The 18,945-nt window shown below is 34.7% G+C and overlaps 1 pseudogene; it reads left to right on the plus strand.

Annotated features, from left to right (window-relative positions):
- The first annotated feature begins 16,620 nt into the window (after positions 1–16,620).
- LOC149532607 (putative methyltransferase PMT17) lies at positions 16,621–18,578 on the plus strand (annotated as a pseudogene).
- Positions 18,579–18,945: the final 367 nt, after the last annotated feature.

Below are 18,945 nucleotides of genomic sequence, written 5' to 3' on the forward strand. Positions count from 1 at the left end.
CACTACCCGATTCCCTGCTTCGTACCCAGGCGGGACCCACATTGCTCTTTACCTTGGAGTTTACTTTCACCGATTTTCAGAGGTTTTCTAGTGACTCACTATGTCACTAGCCAAAAAACCTTGGACTTTTCAGCTAGCGAGGTAGCGACTACCGAATTCTTTAATTTCTTGGTGACCTTAACTTGCATGCCTACTCAAAATTTAACTGGCACCTCCAAGCAGGCCGTCTAGTAGCACACAAGGCCCACACACGAGCAATTGCCTTCCAAAAGGTGCTCTCTTTAAGATGCTTCATGATATAACTATTATTGTATTTAAAGAACAAAAGAGATGCCGCATCCCTAATTTGGGATAAAAAGTTTCAATTGTTTTTAGCTCTGTTATTCATTTTTATGTTGTCTCAGATTGCTTTGTGTGCGTATGTGGTGAGCTCCTTGCTTACGTGAATGACCCTTTGCTCTGTAGCGAGCTACTCTTCATGTTCTTAATCGGCTACCTTATCTGAGACTAATGTTTTAAAACTTGCATGAGCTTGGTGCCTCTACCCTCTTACTTGATTGCGTGGAGCTCTTTTTATGGAGCAGACTTCAAAGTGTGGATTCCTCCAGGCTTGGGCGCAGGTGTCTTTCTTGTATTTTGCAATGTGCAAGCTCCCTTTTCAAATGCTCTGCCTCATTCACTAGTTTTCCTTGTTTTTTATGTGTTGGCTCTTTTCTAAACCTGCTACGGGTTTTGCTATTTCTCAGGTCTGCTCTGGTTATGTTTAAATTCTTGAAAAGATGATTCCACATGATTCAAACTTCTGAAGCCGGAACAAATTTGCAAGAAAGATTGAACAGTATTTAAGAAAATAGCTCTTGGTTTCTATATTGTTGCTCAAACCCTTTTCAATAGTGGGTTCCTTCTCATTTAGCATCTCCCCTACTCTTTTGAAAGTGTGGGCTCCTGTGAGAAGACATGGGCTGGGTCTTCTATGTCTTTAAAGGCGCGTAGATTTTAAACATGGACTGATGCTTTTAAAAGCATGTCTTCTTTGTCTGTGGCTTCCCAGTCGTGTGCTCCTTTTCCTTCTTGAAATGGCTACCTCTGTTTATACATGCTTGCCACATGCTCCTCTCTTTGTTGAGCAGATGGGTTCCCTTCAATTATGCCAGCCAACTCCCCTTTCAATTGTGTGGGGTGTCCTACTATGAGGCGGCTTTCTCTATATACTATCGTGTCTTCCCTTAAATGTGCCTGCATGGGCCTCCACTAATAAATTCAAGTTCTTTGCTTGTTCCACAGAGAGACGATGAATTTACCAACCAAATTCTCTTTGTTCAAGCCCTCGGATAGCAACATCTTCATCACACTCCTCGTCCATGTAGACAAAAGCAAAACATAGTCAGAACAAGACTCTCGTGGTGAACATATCCCACCCTTATGTGTGTGAGCCTCCTCTTTTCAAAGCATGGACACCCTCAAGTTGGCCCAACTAGTTTCAGCCAATGTGGAGCTGCGACATCTACGACAGTAAGAGTATCACTTCATCACTATATTCTGGTGGCTGAGAAAATCACTCTGCATCAACTTGAACCATCTGGATGAGTTTTGATATTCTTAACCATCCAATTGGGATCCAATAGCATTTTTGAAGTGTATCCACATTGCTCTTCGTTCTTTCACTTTTGACATGATATACCTTAATGTACGAAAGTGATAATTGACAACTTTTAACATTTATTGGATCATTCAATGATCTATCAGCCTGATGAAATCAGTCGGATCCCAAAGTATTGAACCTTCAAGTTGATCCACTGACCTTCTTAGACTGACTGGAATCCAATTCGAACACTAATTGATTCTTAAAAACTCATTTTCATTAATTTGCAATTTGTCAATCCTACGCCCGGAGGTCCATTGACGGGCCTTAAAAACTAACTTGAACAACTGATCGAGCTCTAAAAACTGTGGCACCGATTCTTTGTACCACACACTTACACCCTGCTAATTCTCATCTCATGAAGAATTCAAGGTCAAAAGATATTTGCTATCAAATTTGACCTCTCAAAACTGCCTACAAGAAAACATGTTAGAAAACCATAAATTGCATTTGGATTTGGCTTCGAAAACTAGGTAAACTGACACTTGGGAAAATGTAACTTGAGGCATTGATTCTCTATCATGAGGAAATTATTGGTCTATGATTTGGGCTCATGATGAATAACAGGACACATTTGGTGAGCGGTCAAAGTGAGCTACTTGGATTTTGCAGATTTAAACAATGGTAGAAAAGCAATTTTTGCAAATGGAATTGACTTGGAAAAGTGTGCATACAAATTCATCAAGACTTGCAAACTGACACACTTGGATTATTTTTAGAAGACAACATAGTGGTACAATCCATTCGATCTCACCAATCATGGATCTCAAGTTATGACATCATGAACAGGGGTACTATCAATCTGCAAATACTGACACCAGTAAAGAGATAGAAATTGCATTTGGAATCGTGTTTGAAAACTGATCAAACAGATTTTTCATAAGCTAAAACTTGAAACATAACAAGTCTCTGACATCTACAATGTAATGCAAAAGGAAATTTAGCATTTGGGTCAACTGGTAAAAAGTTATAATATGTCAAACAGGGCTTCCCAAAATTATGTGCGATGTGTATCAGCATGACATTGATAACTGACCAACTTTGAGAGATTCAAAACCTAGTCAAACGGACTCGAAACAACTCAAAATATTAAACATAGGTTCTCGGGTATGGACACTATACACTCCCAAAGTGATGAATCACAAAACATTTTTGGGTGTGAGATATTCAATCACAAACATAGCCTCCTGTTGTTGTGTGACACTTAGGGTAAAATGCAAATTTGAAATTTACTCAAAATGAGACTTCATAGAATGGCTTAGAATGGTGATTTAACTTCATAGAATAGGTAGATGCACTAAACGAAAGGTGTTAGAAGCAATGAACACCTCTTAAGCCTCAAAGGTATAGCCAAGTACAATCTCATTTAAAAACACTCATAGGGCTTAATTTTCTCAGCAGTGCTCAAAATTTGAGCTACAATTTGAGCGCCAACAAGATGCACTATGGAAAAGATTACAGAGGTATATAAAAGGCACCCTATAGACAAGGTATTGGATAGTGGTAATTTGATTATAAGGACTTTCCAAAATGAGATGAAATAGAGATTTAGGATCTCACCTACCATTGTGGATAGATTCAAGGAGGACATATGTATTCTAGTTGATATAGATTATATATACATTCAAGCAGTGGAACCTCGAAAACATTTGTAGATCCCTTGAGCTATGAGTTGAGTGATGATGTTGTAGTTGGATGCATTGATTTGTTGTTGAATTTAGGGAAAGATAATGTTGAGTACAGATTTGGCACATTTGATGAGATCACACAGCATGCTCATCAAGCAACCTTGGAGAAGGCATCTCACAAGAAGGTTGAGTCAATCACGAAGAAGGCATTATCTAAGGCTAGAATGATAGAGAGTGAAACTGAGGCTGTAAGATAGACAATGAAACAAGGTGTATTAAACATACAACCCTTGTCAATTTTAGTTGCTAAGACAACCTCAGAATAGAGCATCCCATATGTGGTAATGTCTGATGTTTAGCTCAGTGAACATAAGAGAAAATTAGAGAGATTGGTTGAAGCAGTGTCAACAAAGACTAAGAGAGTCAAACAAATGGCTACAGGACCTAGCAAGAGGCATAAAGAATTTTTGATAATTGAATCTAGTAGTGATGAAGAGGTTGAGGAATAGGAAACCAAGCAAGCTAAAAAGGTGACTCCACCTAAGCAAGTAGCAGGCAAAACTCAGTAACCATGGAAGCCAAAGATTGAGAAGATAAACACAGCAATTGCCAATGAGGAAAAATTTGTTTGGATGAACAAGTTTTATGATCTATACAATAGTTTTGAGAAGGATCATATTGATATTACTACTAATCTATACAATAATTTTGAGACATATCATTGCAAATGATCTAAGTATGAAGGATATCAAAGGAGTAGCGAACCAACAAGTCTATGAGAGACTCATAAAGAAGAAGACTCTGGCAAGAGAAGAATACCTTGAACTTCAGAAGTCTATGCTAAGGACCAATTTGTTAGATTGTGGTGACTGATCAGGAAAGTACTGTACATACTTCATAAATAGTGGGGTTCAGGGCATCGCCCCGAAAAAAAAAAAATTTGGGAAGTAGCCGACATGGTAGCTGACATATTATGGCCGACATGTGGCCGACATGTTATAACCCTAAAGCGGTTTAATACTTGTATAAAAAGGGCTTAGGGTTGGGTATTTTTCATGGGTGGTGATACGAAATTGGTTCTTGCGGCGGTATTGAGCTGTAAGGGATTACGGATTGTAATCAGGTTGTAATCACTGGATTGTAATAAGATCGGACTTGCTGTTTGGTGGACGTAGCCCAGGGATTGGGTGAACCACGTTAAATCTTGGTGCCTTGTGTTCATTTCTGTGTGTTCTATTATTTTCTATTATTGGTTATATTTGCATGTAGTTTTTATTTCTGTCTATGGTTTATCCTAACAAGTGGTATCAGAGCAAGGTTGTCTTTCAGTTATCCTCTGCAGAAGAGTCTCACAGTTGAGTGGGAGCAATGGAAGATGAGGGTAAGTTGAGGGTTGACAGGTTTAATGGGCAGAACTTCCAGTTGTGGAAGATGCAAATGGAAGACTATTTATATCAGAAGGATTTATGGAAGCCGTTGGAAGGAAAAGCCAAGAATCAGGGAACTATGTCAGAGGCTGAATGGGATCTTTTGGACAGAAAGGCACTCGGAAGCATTCGGTTATGCTTGGCACCATTGGTGGCATTTAATATTACAAAAGCAAAGACGACAGAAGATTTGATGAAAACCCTAGCTCTGATACCAATTGTAGGGCCCATTTGCCGTTGCACCAAAAGCCATGACTATTAGTGAACATGGAACACCACATAATTAACCACCTATGGGCAGGGGAGCGCGTCGCATCACCCAACACAATTGCAAGACTGATGATGAAGAAAATGAAATTAAGAGATTACTAAATAACCTCACTCCATACTTAAGAAACAAGTTGAGGCCATTCTTATTTATGGTTTGTGAGAAGGATAAGCTGAGAAAGGAGACTACAGCAGCTATCACTAGTACATTTGGGCTCATTTTTCAACCATTATTGGTCAAAATTTTAACCCTGGTTGGTTGAAATTTGGACCAACCAATTGGTTGAAATTTTTCTCGTCAAAATTTTGACCAACTTATTGGCTGGTCAAAATTTCAACCAATACGCTGGTCAAAAACTTTCAAAATTGCTGGCACAATTTTTGCCAAGCATTGGTTGAGATTTTGACCAATGCTGGTAGAAAACTGCACAACATTGGTCAAAATTTTGACCAATGCTTGGTGGAAAATTGCCAAGCATTGGTCAAAATTTTGACTAATGCTTGGTAGAAAACCCCCAAGCATTGATCAATTTTTAGAGAAATCAATAGTTATGAGATGATCAATCAAGAGGAAATAGTTATGAGCTTATAGTGACAATTTTCAAATGATCATATGAAATGAAATGGGTGTGCGAGTAGAAAGAAACTAGAAAGAGATTGTGTACAGATGAAGGCATGAAATGGATGGTTTTGGAGCACTTAGCACAGACACTCAGCATTCAGTACATATCATAATTCGAGATCAAATCGGTGTGTGGGATTATACACACAGTGAACAATAAAGGAGGGAATTGAACCCTTCCTGAGGCTCACACTTGTTGAGGTCCACTTCAGCAATGGCCCTTCCTATGAAATTGCTATTTAAAATGAGAAAGGTTTTAGACAACAATTTCATAGGAAGGGCCATTGCTGAAGTGGACCTCAACAAGTGTGAGCCTCAGGAAGGGTTCAATTCCCTCCTTTATTGTTCATTGTGCATATAATCCCACAAACCCATTTGATCTTGAATGATGATATATACTAGATGTTGAGTGTCTGTGTTGAGTGCTCCAAAACCATCCATTTCATGCCTTCGTCTGTACACAATGTCTTTCTAGTTTCTTTCTACTCGCATGCCCATTTCATTTCATATGATCATCTGAAAATTGTGTCACTCTAAGCTCTCAACTATTTCCTCTTGATTGATCATCTCATAACTGCTAATTTCTCTAACATAATCAATTTTTTCCTGACATGTCACCTGCTAATATAGTGATTAATAGTAAATACTATGATTTATCCTGATCCTAGTTTTAGTATTGGCTATGGTATTGTTATTATTTTGATCCATTATGTTAAAGACTATATCTCTCGAAATAGTGGCATGTATTAGACAACCTATTCATCATGTATTTGAGATACAATAGCCTTCACATAAATATAAGTTTCTTCTTATCATCTCTAGAGAAAAATATAAGACAACTCGAGACTCAAAAAAACTAAGTGTAAGCTAGAACCATACCCAGTGTTCTCATCATGAACAAAACAGTTCAAGTAACCGTCATCCTCCTCTAGATCTAACCCAGAATCCCTAGGTATAAATATTGCCTCAAAACAAAATCTTTCAGGTCCAAAGTCAAAAACCCCCAGCACATTGCCTCTAACTTCAATCTGAAACTTTCCCACCTTAGGTTCTGCTTGAAGATCAAACTTTATGAGTCCCTTGACCTTAGCTATTGAATCTAGTGTAGTACCATACACATAACATTGTTTTCTGCATGCATTTTCAATCATAAAGTAGAATTAGATATTTCCCAATCAACCTTGTATCCAAGGCAATAAGATCGACCAAAAATGGAGACAAAATCAAAGATATATAAGACTCCTAAGAGATATCTTAGCTTGTTTTCAAAGTGATTGACCAGCCTATGTAGGATAATGATAAAATTGACAATAGTAATACGAACTTATCCACTACTAGTTGTAAAATAGAAAAATGTAAGTTTATTAAGCCAAGAGGCTTTCTACAATGGCAACAATCTTAGCAATCTTCAATGTAAACATTTTCCATTTTAAAAAAAATTGACGTTCATTTACATGCTAGAAAAAAAAAATAGAAATATGCATTTTTTTATCGCTATGATTTTTATCAAGCCGAGAATCTTCAATTTAAACATTTTTTATTTTGAAAAAAAATTGACGTTCATTTCCATGTTAGAAAAACAAAATAGAAATATGCATTTTTTTATTGCTATGATTTTTATGGAATGTGATTTTTTAAAAATTTGTACATGGTGAAATAAATCATTCTCTAAATTTGATTTGTTGAATTTTCATGTCTCATAAAACTTCTATGTATTAATATCAAGGCATAGTATATATAAAAACAACTACAAATACAATAGTTTATTTATGGAATTTTATTTACTAAATTTATATTAATTCTTTTTAAAATTAGATACCTCCCGACTTAGTTTTTTTTTTTAAATTGAATTAAATTTTTAGATATACTAGTTAAATATAACATTAAAAAATGCGAGGAAAAATGAGTCTTGAAGGAAACTTAAGGAAAAACAGTCTATAAGTTATCAAGACAATACTAAAATATTATGCTTGTGTCTTAACATTACCATTATGAAAGATGTAGCAGTTTGGTAGCTCAAACCATCTCATTTGAAGATCATTTTTGGCATATCGAGGCAGTATACCAAAATGTGCTTTCACTATAGTATCGTAAGAAATAATGAATTTTTCATCCTTCACTATATCCTGAGATAGCGGCAAGTAAAATTGAGCAATTTGATTTATTCTGGAGAGATGTATAGACAACCTCTATCCTATATTTTCTTTATGAAGAAAAAAAAGGATCTAAAGTTCTAAGGTTTTATATACATTATTCATACAGCTGAATTATTTGAGTTCAGATAGTTTCCAATAACTTCTCCATACTCTTCAAACAACAAGGTAATGATATAAGACTACTCTGAAATAAAAATACCTTTGGGGTAAAATAGAGAGGAAGATCCATGAAAATTGCATAGTTATCAGTTATTGCAAAGTCATGCATCATGACAGGCTTTGAAAGCATTATGGGGACTAGATCAAGCATTATTCCCTCCTTCGTGATAACTTGATAAGTAGCATAGGGAGGAGTGTGCTGGTAGCCAAATGTAAACATTTCTCTTGCACATAATGGAAAAAGTGATCAGGCACATAAATCTATATTTTAAAGCAATCTATAGATTTCTCAAACATCCTTTACGAGTAATTACATTAACTATAAAATCTAAATGTGTTCTGCTATTGTGATTTTTATGCATTGTTATATGGTAATAAGACATAGCACTAGGTATTAAAATTCTATTCAATCACTTTTATTATATTCAAAGGATCACTAGATTGAATAGGTTCTATTCCCTAGCTTAACCAATCAAAAATACTATAATGACAGAGGGAAGAAAGAGAAAGTATTACAAGGTAGTAAGTCGGGCATGTTTTCTTGTTGGCACGAACACTAGAGCTGGTTTGCCTCCTTTTGCATGCTGAATTATTGATGTGTAAGTTGGCTTGGTCATTACCTACATTCAAGCTTCAAAGTTGGCTATATCAACACCCTAGATATGAATCTCTAATGGTACAGGATAGACACTAGGGGGAAATTAAAAAGGCCATGGGTAGTGGCTCCAATCCACTCACCAAGATCTTTAGCATTTGCAAGTGAAGTGGAAAGAGCAACAATGCGAATGTGATTTTCAATTTGACTTGAAATATACCTCATTCTAGAAACAATTACTTCCAATATGGGACCACCCTCTCCACCAATTAAATGAAGTTCATCAACAATAAATAAGTTGACTTGCTTACATTGTTTCCATCTGCAAGACAGAGAATCCCATTTCTTAGGTGTACTTATAACAATCTGACCTTTCTCAAGTAGCTTCAAATTAGTTGTAGTCTCACCTATTAGTTCAACTACTTTCCATCCCAAACCTTTCCCAAACTTTTACTCCCATTCACGATACTTTTCCTTTGCAAGTGCAGCTACAGGAGCAATGTAAACAGATCATATTAAGCTGCATATAGATTTAAATTGGAAACAAAAGTATAGTAAGTTACAAAGAAGTTCTTTGGAGCATTATGATTTTAGGATATGTAGATGATGAATTGATTAGGCTTTAGACCCTTCCAAATAAAAGTGGTAGAAAAGATGACTTATTGGGATGAGAAGATGAGAGGTAGATGGATTTGGATTTTGTGATTCCTTGGTATGTTAGATCGAGCTTCACTTGGTTTCAAGAATAATATAATATTGTCTACTTAACAAGGCCAACCACATGAAGGTGGAAACTCATCTGGCCTCACCCCCTCCCCCTAACATCAATCTAAATTCTCGATTAACATCTAATTACATACTTCATTCATCCATTTAGGAACTATAACATTCAATCAATACAATCACATAGCATTCATTAATATGATATAAAATTCATTAATACACAATAGTAATCAAGACTTTATATTATATTATCAAAAGATTTTACAAAAGTTTTTCCTTATTCAACTGTAGGCACCAGGGGGAAAAGAACAGGACAAAGCAAACCCTCGGTATAGCCCAAGACCGAAGTCTTCTATACATTACAGATGCCCTTTATAAGGGTCTTTAAGAAGGCATACCTCCTTTTATACAAGAGGAGGATTTCTGATAGAAGAACCTCCAAAAACAAATATAATGTTGGATCAAAATCTGTCTCAGCCAGATTCCCTTCCCAACATATTGGGGATTACAAATAACATCAGCTGAGAGGGTTACAAATATTAATGTTGGAGGAAATTGGAGCGACAAAATTTTGAGATCTCTGGTCTGGTTAAAGAAATGGTGGACACTGGAGGTAAATGTTGCAATCCTTAAATAAACTTCAATAAAAAAAACAATATTCCATGGCAATGAAAAGAAGGGGGGTAAGGGATTAATAGGTCTTACCCCCCTAAAACAAATATCTAACAAGTCACCTGTTCTTAAAATAGGAATCGGTAAAACTATTTAGCACCTTACACTTCTAGCTTTGGTCACAAATAGAAATATACATATATAGACGAGAGCATATGAATTATTCAAATCTGCATATGTATACATATACAGGTATGTATACTTATGGGAGATAGTTTGTATATATATATATAATTCTAGAGGACAAACAACAATTTATGCTAAGGAGAATAATAAATTGTTGTTTGTCTCTATAATATGTAAATTTAATCTAGCGCCCACAAAAGAGGACAAACAAATTGGCTTCAAGCAAGGCTATAAAGCAGTGGTTGCTTACCACGACACAGATTCTCAAATATTTTGGTGCATCAGTTCACACAAAGGTAAATAGGCTTAATCAATAATAACTAAAATTGAGAACTTCATGAGAAATAATCTATTTGATGTTAATTTTGAACAATGATAACAATGTGCAGGACATTTCACTGCATCCTTCTACTCCCAGCACAGATCCTACTCATGATTATGAAGGCTAATAGGCACATCGTGACTATCTTCAGCATTCTCCTATGGCTCTTGTGGTTCTAATCTTATAATATGAGGCTTCCTCTTCTTTTTTCGAGCATAAGGCTGATGTGCCCTTGTAATAAGAAATAAATGGGTTTAATTCTAAACATTTTTTTTAATGTTATAAGTATTTCATTAATCTAAAGAACATAATAGGGATTTTTCTTTACTTGATAGTGCCACATCATCTACCACATTTTGTTCAACCCCAACCTCAACATGCTCAACACTAACATCATGCTCGACTCCATTACCATGATGTTCTCCATACTCAAAAATTATCACATAAAGGTTACACCAATTACAATTTAAGATGCCAAATTTTATTAATAATTACATAATTAATTTTCAATAAAAATTGAATATGTACCTCTATCACTGTGATACACATCAGGGCCTTCATCATGTGTAGGATATGTGCCTTCATAATCATGAGTAGGATCTGTGCTGGGAGACTTGCATATCGAGCATGCCTTGAACAAGATATTGAAAGATTTTATCAACAGATATATACTGCTTGAAGGGAATAAGGTGCACTATGTGCCTGGTTGGGATTGCCATGGGTTGTCCATTGAGCTCAAAGTTTTGCAGTCCATAGACCAAGAGGCAAACAAAGAGCTCACACCATTGAAACTAAGAAAGAAAGCTACTCAATTTGCGAAGAAAACTGTGTATTTATATATGTTTAAACACATATATAACCTGTGTGTTTATATTCAAGCAAATGCTATTGGCAGGTATAAAGCTAAATAACACAACCTTTGCCAGCATTATTGATGCCTGTGCCAAAATAAGAGCTTTGCAATAAGCTATGGACATGCATTAAAGAATAAAGAATTTTTGTCAGATGTTGTAGTCACAATTGCCATGGTAGACATGTTTGAAAAATGGAAGCATAGACAAGGCATGTGAATTTTTTGACAGAATTCATGAACAAAGTGTGGTCATGGTATAACACTGTTAAAAGTAGGAGAATTTTTCAGCTGTGGTGTTAAAAGATGTTCATTAAAAGAAATCTTAATCTTTTTATTCAGTCATTTGATAATGAAGAACAAGGATATTAGCCATGTTTTTCCCCATTTTGCATATAAAGTTACAGGACTGTAGTTTTTATGTGCAGTACTATATACAAATGACTCTAATCCATGATACATTGTTTGAAAGGAACAAAACTGTAAAATACATTGATGTTTCACTAAAGTAGATTCATTATGCACAAAGGATAGATCAAGCTATATCAAGGGCAATTAATTGCATTTAAAAATGAGATTGAATATGTTAAGCAAGCAATCATAGTAAAAAGTCACATACAATATGTAAGCAATCATAATATAATTAAGAAATATGAAAGAGTACTTCAACTGAGGGCACTGGATCCTTCAGAGCCAATTTAGAGGAACACATCAAGATGCCTTCAATTATTTTACTAATATGGAAACATAAATATTATCAGATTTCTACAATTCATTTGACATGAAATTTTTTAATTCTAAATTCGACTGTGTGTTTCTCTTTAAGCATCAATGTTTTGAAATACATTCTGTGATCTATCATCAGAATGAGAAAAATATTTTATAAATAGACAAACATTCCCCATTCTATGATATATCATCAGAATAAGAAAAATATTTTATAAACAAAAATCCATTGCCCTGAAAATAGGGAAACTTGCCCTCTAAATCCCAAAACCATTATACATTTTGTAAAGAAGAATCTGAAACAAAATGACATATATAGGGAAGAATAAGGACAAAACATGTGAGATTCTAACAGGCTTAATGTGTGTATCTCAGATTAAGGTCGTTAACTATATTAAATTAAAATTGGTTTGAAGAGTTAACCTTCTTCAATCAAATTAATTGCATCTTATAATTGTCTAACCAAATCGAATTGTGGTAATCATGAGCTGATATCACAGAACAAAGCATATGGTTGTTCTGGGTTTGAGCTAGAGGACTATTTAGGTGACCCCAAATTGATAATTCTTAAGTCTATTGGGGGAAAAATGAAATAATTTCAGAGCCACCTTCTCACTCAAAACACATTGCTCCACTTCAATTCTCTTCTCATTGGTTTTTGGACTAATCCCCATAAAATCAATTGTTGAGAGAGCAAAGACAACAAAAGCAATTGATCACATAAGAGCCTAAAATAAAATGGTAAATTAAGAACCTCTTATTTAGAAGGTCTTAAGTTCAAATCTATTCAAACTTAACAAATAATAATAATTAACGTTGACTTCGACCTATTTAATCAAAAACATTAAATCCACACTTTACTCACCAGCTCCTTTGTCCACTGCACTCTCCATCAAAGTCAAACCCACATCAAAAGCATTGACTATGAGAATGTGCATATTTAGGTTCACATATCTCAAAATCTAAATGATCCAACAGTTGAGTTGGGAGATATTGCCCTTGCACTGGACTGCAATTTTCTGAGATAGTCATCTTTAACCTTCTTCCATAAACTATTCTCTGCCACCACACCTTTGCATTCATATGAAACCAAACACATATGGATAAATATCATACATTTTTTTTGGACTCTCCACAAAAGTCACATTAATCACAGTAAGTGGGGAAGTCTTTCACATTCATGGTGTCTTCAAAACAAATGACTAGTTTCACAAACACTCTGCTAGGATAGTTAGCAATAAACTTATCTTTCTTTGCTTCAAACATTAACAAAAAAATGTAACAATGGTATGGAATGAATAAAAATATATAATATCATCAATCTAATACATTTCTAGTCAATAATGCATTGAAATAAAAAGTTTAACAATATAAACACCATATTGTATCCTCATAGGCAAAGAAGTGACTGTTTGCAAGAAATTTATTATTTATTGTTCCAAAACTTCAATACATCTATTACTTCGACCACCAACTCCTTCCAAAGACTCCTCTCTCCCTCTAATTATGCCCACCTCCCTTATAAATCCAAACAATACTAAAACAACTGCTGTCTAACTATAACAATAAGTTATCTGACAATTACCAGTTAGTTATAAACTAAAATTTGTTGTCTAAGTTGACACAAAGTGTCAAATTCAACAACTTACAACCATTTATGATTTTATTCTATTTCCATAACCTTTTTAAAGGTTTAGAACTTCATTAATACTTCTAAATACACCTAAATCCCTTAAAACCCTTAGACTGCCTTACAAGCCTTACTAGGCCTAAATTGCCAATATGGGCAAACTACAACTTTTGAGCACTCTTGGTGCTTTTACAAATTTTAATTGGTCTTTAAGACCATATTATATTTTTTTTAGACCTTATAGGCCTTTAGATCCCCAAACTAAACTAGGATTAACAAATTGACCCCTTATGAGCCTCCTAGGTACATTTTGACCTTATAGTGCCCTAACCTCTATTACATTGCCTTTATAATTTAGGCTTGTTACATCAAACATGTTTAAAAATAAAATGGACCGTAGGTCCCATTGCATTCACATCTTGGATCATTAAACCATCCATGAGTCTAAATGACTCTTTGTTTAGGCTTTTGCCCAGGTGCCTTGCACCATGCTCCCAAGGATTAAATTAATCCAAGTCCCTTTGGATTGGGGAGTTTTCTTCCTCTTCCTTCCCAATTAGTGAACTTTCTTGAATCCAAGAATCCCAAAATACATCTTAATATTGGCATTGAAAATGAATTATTTTGAAATCTTATATTGTTGAAACCATGACAATATCTTTTAAGTTACTAGATAGTGCTTATTCCACGAGTCCAAAGCTTCAAGTTACAAAGTTTTGCTAGAGAACCTTTCTTGATCCTCATATATTGACCGTATCACCTTAACATCAAAGGCTTAGTTGTCTTGTTTCATTAATTTTAAAGTGCCTTATAGTCAGCTAAGTCAGATTTCAAGCCCTATAAACTGCAACTCACTAAGACTAACAACTCACTAGTCAATCAGTCACCTATTATCCTATACTTCTAACTAGTAATTGGGGGTTTTAAGCTTATTAAAACCTCTCACCAACCAATTGGAAATACTTCACACATTGTCAGGGGATTGGGGATTTAAGAAAGACCATAACTCTATGCCAACTCTGGAAAGGCCATGTGAGACTAATAGTTAGGGAAGCGGACCAAGACCACAACAAGTTAGTTAGACTTGTGTTCTCAAAAAAAGAAAACCTTTAGAAACAAAGAAAAATGGAATGTAACTAAAAATAGCTCTGAAGGGAGAGAAGGAATATCAAGACAAAAAGAATCCAAATGACCGAGGTCAAAAGAGTAGACACAAATGAATAGACACATAAAATAGAAGAAAGGATATTATGCACAAGGGAAAGAGGGGGGCAATAGATTAGATAGTTTTTAAATCTTGCCCATTGTAGGAAAGAGGAAGATTGGTACCATATGGGTATTCCAAAAGGAAGGAATTGTTACCTAGGACCTTTTTTAATTTTTAAAGGGCTCCTCTACAAAGAGTCAAACTTTTTATACAATCCTTTAGATTTCTTTAATTATCCCAAAAAAAACTCATATCTCCAATTTAAAAGTATATTTGTTAAGATATCTTATTGAATGTCTTCTTTACATTTTTATGATGCTTTTCAATGATATCCAACATTGTTTCTCTTTTCTATTCTAGATAATTCAAGTACATGATTTTCTTCTCAATACCAAACTAGATTTTTTCATCTTTTATTGCCTTTTACATATTCAGGGAATGAGTTCTAAAGGAAATGAATGGTTGCATCTACATCATATACCAATTGGAAGGGAGACATACCAATAGTACTTTTGTATGTGATCCTATCAGCCCAAAGTGCATCATGAAGTTTCTTCATCACTAATTTGTCAAAAAAGAAAATCAAAATTGACCCACAACACAATGCATGTGAAACAAATAGAAGCACCTGTGCATTACACCATGACCATGGCAGTAAGAAACTCCCTTCAACAATGGGTATATGAAGCTTTGCAACATAATAACTTCTTAATAAGAAGGGGGTTGGGGACTAAAGCAATATAGAATTAAATACCAACAACAAGACCAAAGAGCGAGTGATTCATATAGATAATCTAAATAAAACTACCATAATTCACCTCAAGAGTTTCCTTAGTTCTTAAGGCACCTTAGAACATAAGATTATACACCAACATTGATTTATTACAAAAGAAAGTATAAAGAATTTGAATCAAACGCAACACTTGGTATCTACCTTAATTCATGAGAAACTTTAATTTATAATATGTAAAAGTTGAAACATTATTTCTTAGCATAGAAAAATACCTTAATAAGATTATGAGGTATTTTTTCCTTTGATAGTTTGTTAGTGTAATTCCTGATATCACAATCCATGTATTCAAATACCAAACAGATGAAGAGTTTGTCATCATTGCATTTCATGTGATGGAGTGAGTGATATAAATGTTGGCCTATAGCAATGAAACCAAACTAATCGATCCTTTAAAATTTGAAGTGCTCTTATAAGTTATTTTATGCTGGTCTACTAAACTATAACACTTTAGTCATTGATCCAATTTTCTGATTTACATGTTGCAGCCTTGTATTTTTTGAGATGAAGTCTTTAAGTATCATATTAGGACCCTGAATCGTCAGATTTTGTAATGTGGCTGATGTAAGATAGATCTCTTGGTCAACTTACATAATTTCATGTGATAGTATATAATTTGGCCTTCCTCGGAATCTAATTCCCTAGGGATTTGTCTAGGGAGGTACTACTTAAGACTAATGTATAGTTAAACCCTATTCTAATAGGCATTCCCAAGTCACTTTTTTGGGTCAAATTATCCTTTCTCCTAACAGTTTCTGCTACTGTGAATAATTTCTTAATTTTGGTACAAGATTGAGTTCACCTAAAGAACCTTCCATTTCTTTTTTGAACTTAAGGCTTCTAAAAGTTCAATGATCAAAGCATCTGACCAGTAGATCAAAAATCACTTTGTTTCTTACAAGTTAAACTTTCTCATTGATTGCACTAAGTTGCTTTCTACTAACATAGACAAACAATAAGTTATATATTTACATTTTGCATAAATCAAATAAAATTGATATTGATTGTTCATTTGATCGCATACATTAACTACCAGAATTAGAGAGTGACTCTCTTTCATAATGATTTGTAGGTTGCTAGTTGGGGTGTCTACTTGCTAAAGAGAAACATTTTAAACATGTCCTTTGCACTGAGAGATACACATGAAGCACAAGTATAGTTTTCTCTAGAACATGGTGTTCCAGAAATGATTGATATCATGGCTTCTGAAAGGATGCCATATTCAACAAGATCATTTGATATGGCTCACTGCTCTCATTGTCTTATTCCATGGAAAGACTATGGTAATTATCTAAATCCAACCTATTTCTTTAGTAGAGCTTTAGTAATGGATGGAATTTGTTTTTCTAAGCTAACCTATGTTTTTTCCCACCATATGGCATTTACTTACTGGAAGTGGACAGGGTGTTGAGACCTGGTGGGTATTGGATTTTATCTAGTCCTCCTATAAATTGGCAAAAATATCACAAGGGTTGGGAAAGAACTCCAGGGGACTTGAAAGTAGAGCAAGATGCAATTGAAGATTTTGCAAAGAATCTATGTTGGAAGAAGGTTGTTCAAAGGGTGACCTCGCTATATGGAAAAAGCCCACAAGCCATATTTAGTGTGTTAAAAGCAGACGTGTTGACAAAACTCCCCAAATATGTGAAGCTAACAACCCTAATGTTGCTTGGTATGTAATTTTACCCATTTTTATTTTATAGCAATATAAGTCTTATATAATGAAACATTATAAGAATTTGGTATCAGAGCATCTCCTCAACATCTTTTAGTGTAAATTAGGAATATATGTCAATTTATTAGATCATCTTTACAGCTTAGCTTTGTTTGATATGTTTTTGCTACTGACAATTTGAATTCTTGCTGAATGGAAGGTATAAGAAGATGGAAACTTGCATAACACCACTTCTAGAGGTGAATGATATCCATGATGTTGTAGGGGGGGCCTTAGAAAAATGGCCAAAATATCTTACAGTTGTTCCTCCAAGGATAAGCAGTGGCAGTCTCCCTGGAATTACAACTAAAAAGTTTGGAGAAGATAACAAACTATGGAATGAGATAGTTTCATACTAAAAAATGTTCAATGGTCATCTGAGGCAAGGAGGATATAGAAATGTCATGGACATGCACTTTGATTTGGGAAGCTTTGCCACTACCTTGGCAAATGATCGCTCATGGGTCATGAATCTGGTTCCATCTGATGCAAAACTAAATACTCTTGGTGCCATCTATGAACGTGGATTGATTGGTACTTATCACAACTGGTGAGAAAAATATTTTTGGGCATGTTCTCAAATCTAATATTGGACCCACAATTAGGCAACATTATGCCCTGTATGCATGAAGTTTCTACAGTCTATGATACATTATTGGACCCACAATTAGGCAACATTTTGCCCTACATGCATGAAGTTTCTACAATCTATGAGAAGTTGTTAGATGGTTTTTGAATTTGATGGCATTAAAAATTTTGTATTAACATTTCAAATCTTACTCTATGATTCTATGAATATAGAAATGATTGATCATAGAATATTTTCCAAAGTGTTAATAAAAAATGGATAGTGCAGTCAAATCCAGAGTTACCCAATAATATTGTGACTGTTTTCTAAAATTTGATATAGCATCTGACCTTGCTACACCTCATGATTAAAGTTAAGGTGAAATGGGAACTGAATGAACAACTCCCAAATTGAAGATATTTTGTTGTTTAACGTAAGAAGTCCCTAATAATTGCTTGGCCAGTTTTTCTTCAAAGTTAAACCTAGATGTAACCTTCACATATCTTTAAGTTATGACTTTCCACAAACCCCTGCCATGAAAAATTACTACCTAGGTGTTGTCCAAAATATTAACATAAATTGAGATAACATGGTTTTGGTACTTGGACTCACCAAGAGTATGCTATTAAGCCTATTTGGATGGTATGACAAAGGCGTGTTTTTGGATTGCAGGTGTGAGGCCTTTTCAACATATCCCAAAACTTATGACTTGATTCATGGCAACGGTGTCTTCAACATGTATCAAGACAAGTAATGGTCTATTTCAATGTTCATATATTATCTTATGTAGAAATCCTCCATGGGTATGTTAAAGATTAATAAGTTTTTGAAATCTTCAAGGTTAAATTTTTAAGAACAATCGAAGTACATATTATGATGTCAGTAAATTTTTGAAACCTTCAAGACTAAATTGGCTTTAAGACCAATCGAAGCATATATTTTGAAATAGAAATTTGTTACTGTAATAGTTAAAACTTTGTAAGTTTTCTTTGGTTTAGATCTTGCCTCCAAGATATATAATGAGGCTTGCACTAATTGTTGTCTAAATGCATGTAAGGAAAATCATATCTGCAGCATTGTAGAAGCCTGGTGGAATGGGTGTTACTGGTGATCACCTAATG

The sequence above is a fragment of the Cupressus sempervirens genome, chromosome 10 (assembly GCF_028749045.1).
Source record: "Cupressus sempervirens isolate cs-2001-9-10 chromosome 10, ASM2874904v1, whole genome shotgun sequence".
NCBI classification, from domain to species: domain Eukaryota; kingdom Viridiplantae; phylum Streptophyta; class Pinopsida; order Cupressales; family Cupressaceae; genus Cupressus; species Cupressus sempervirens.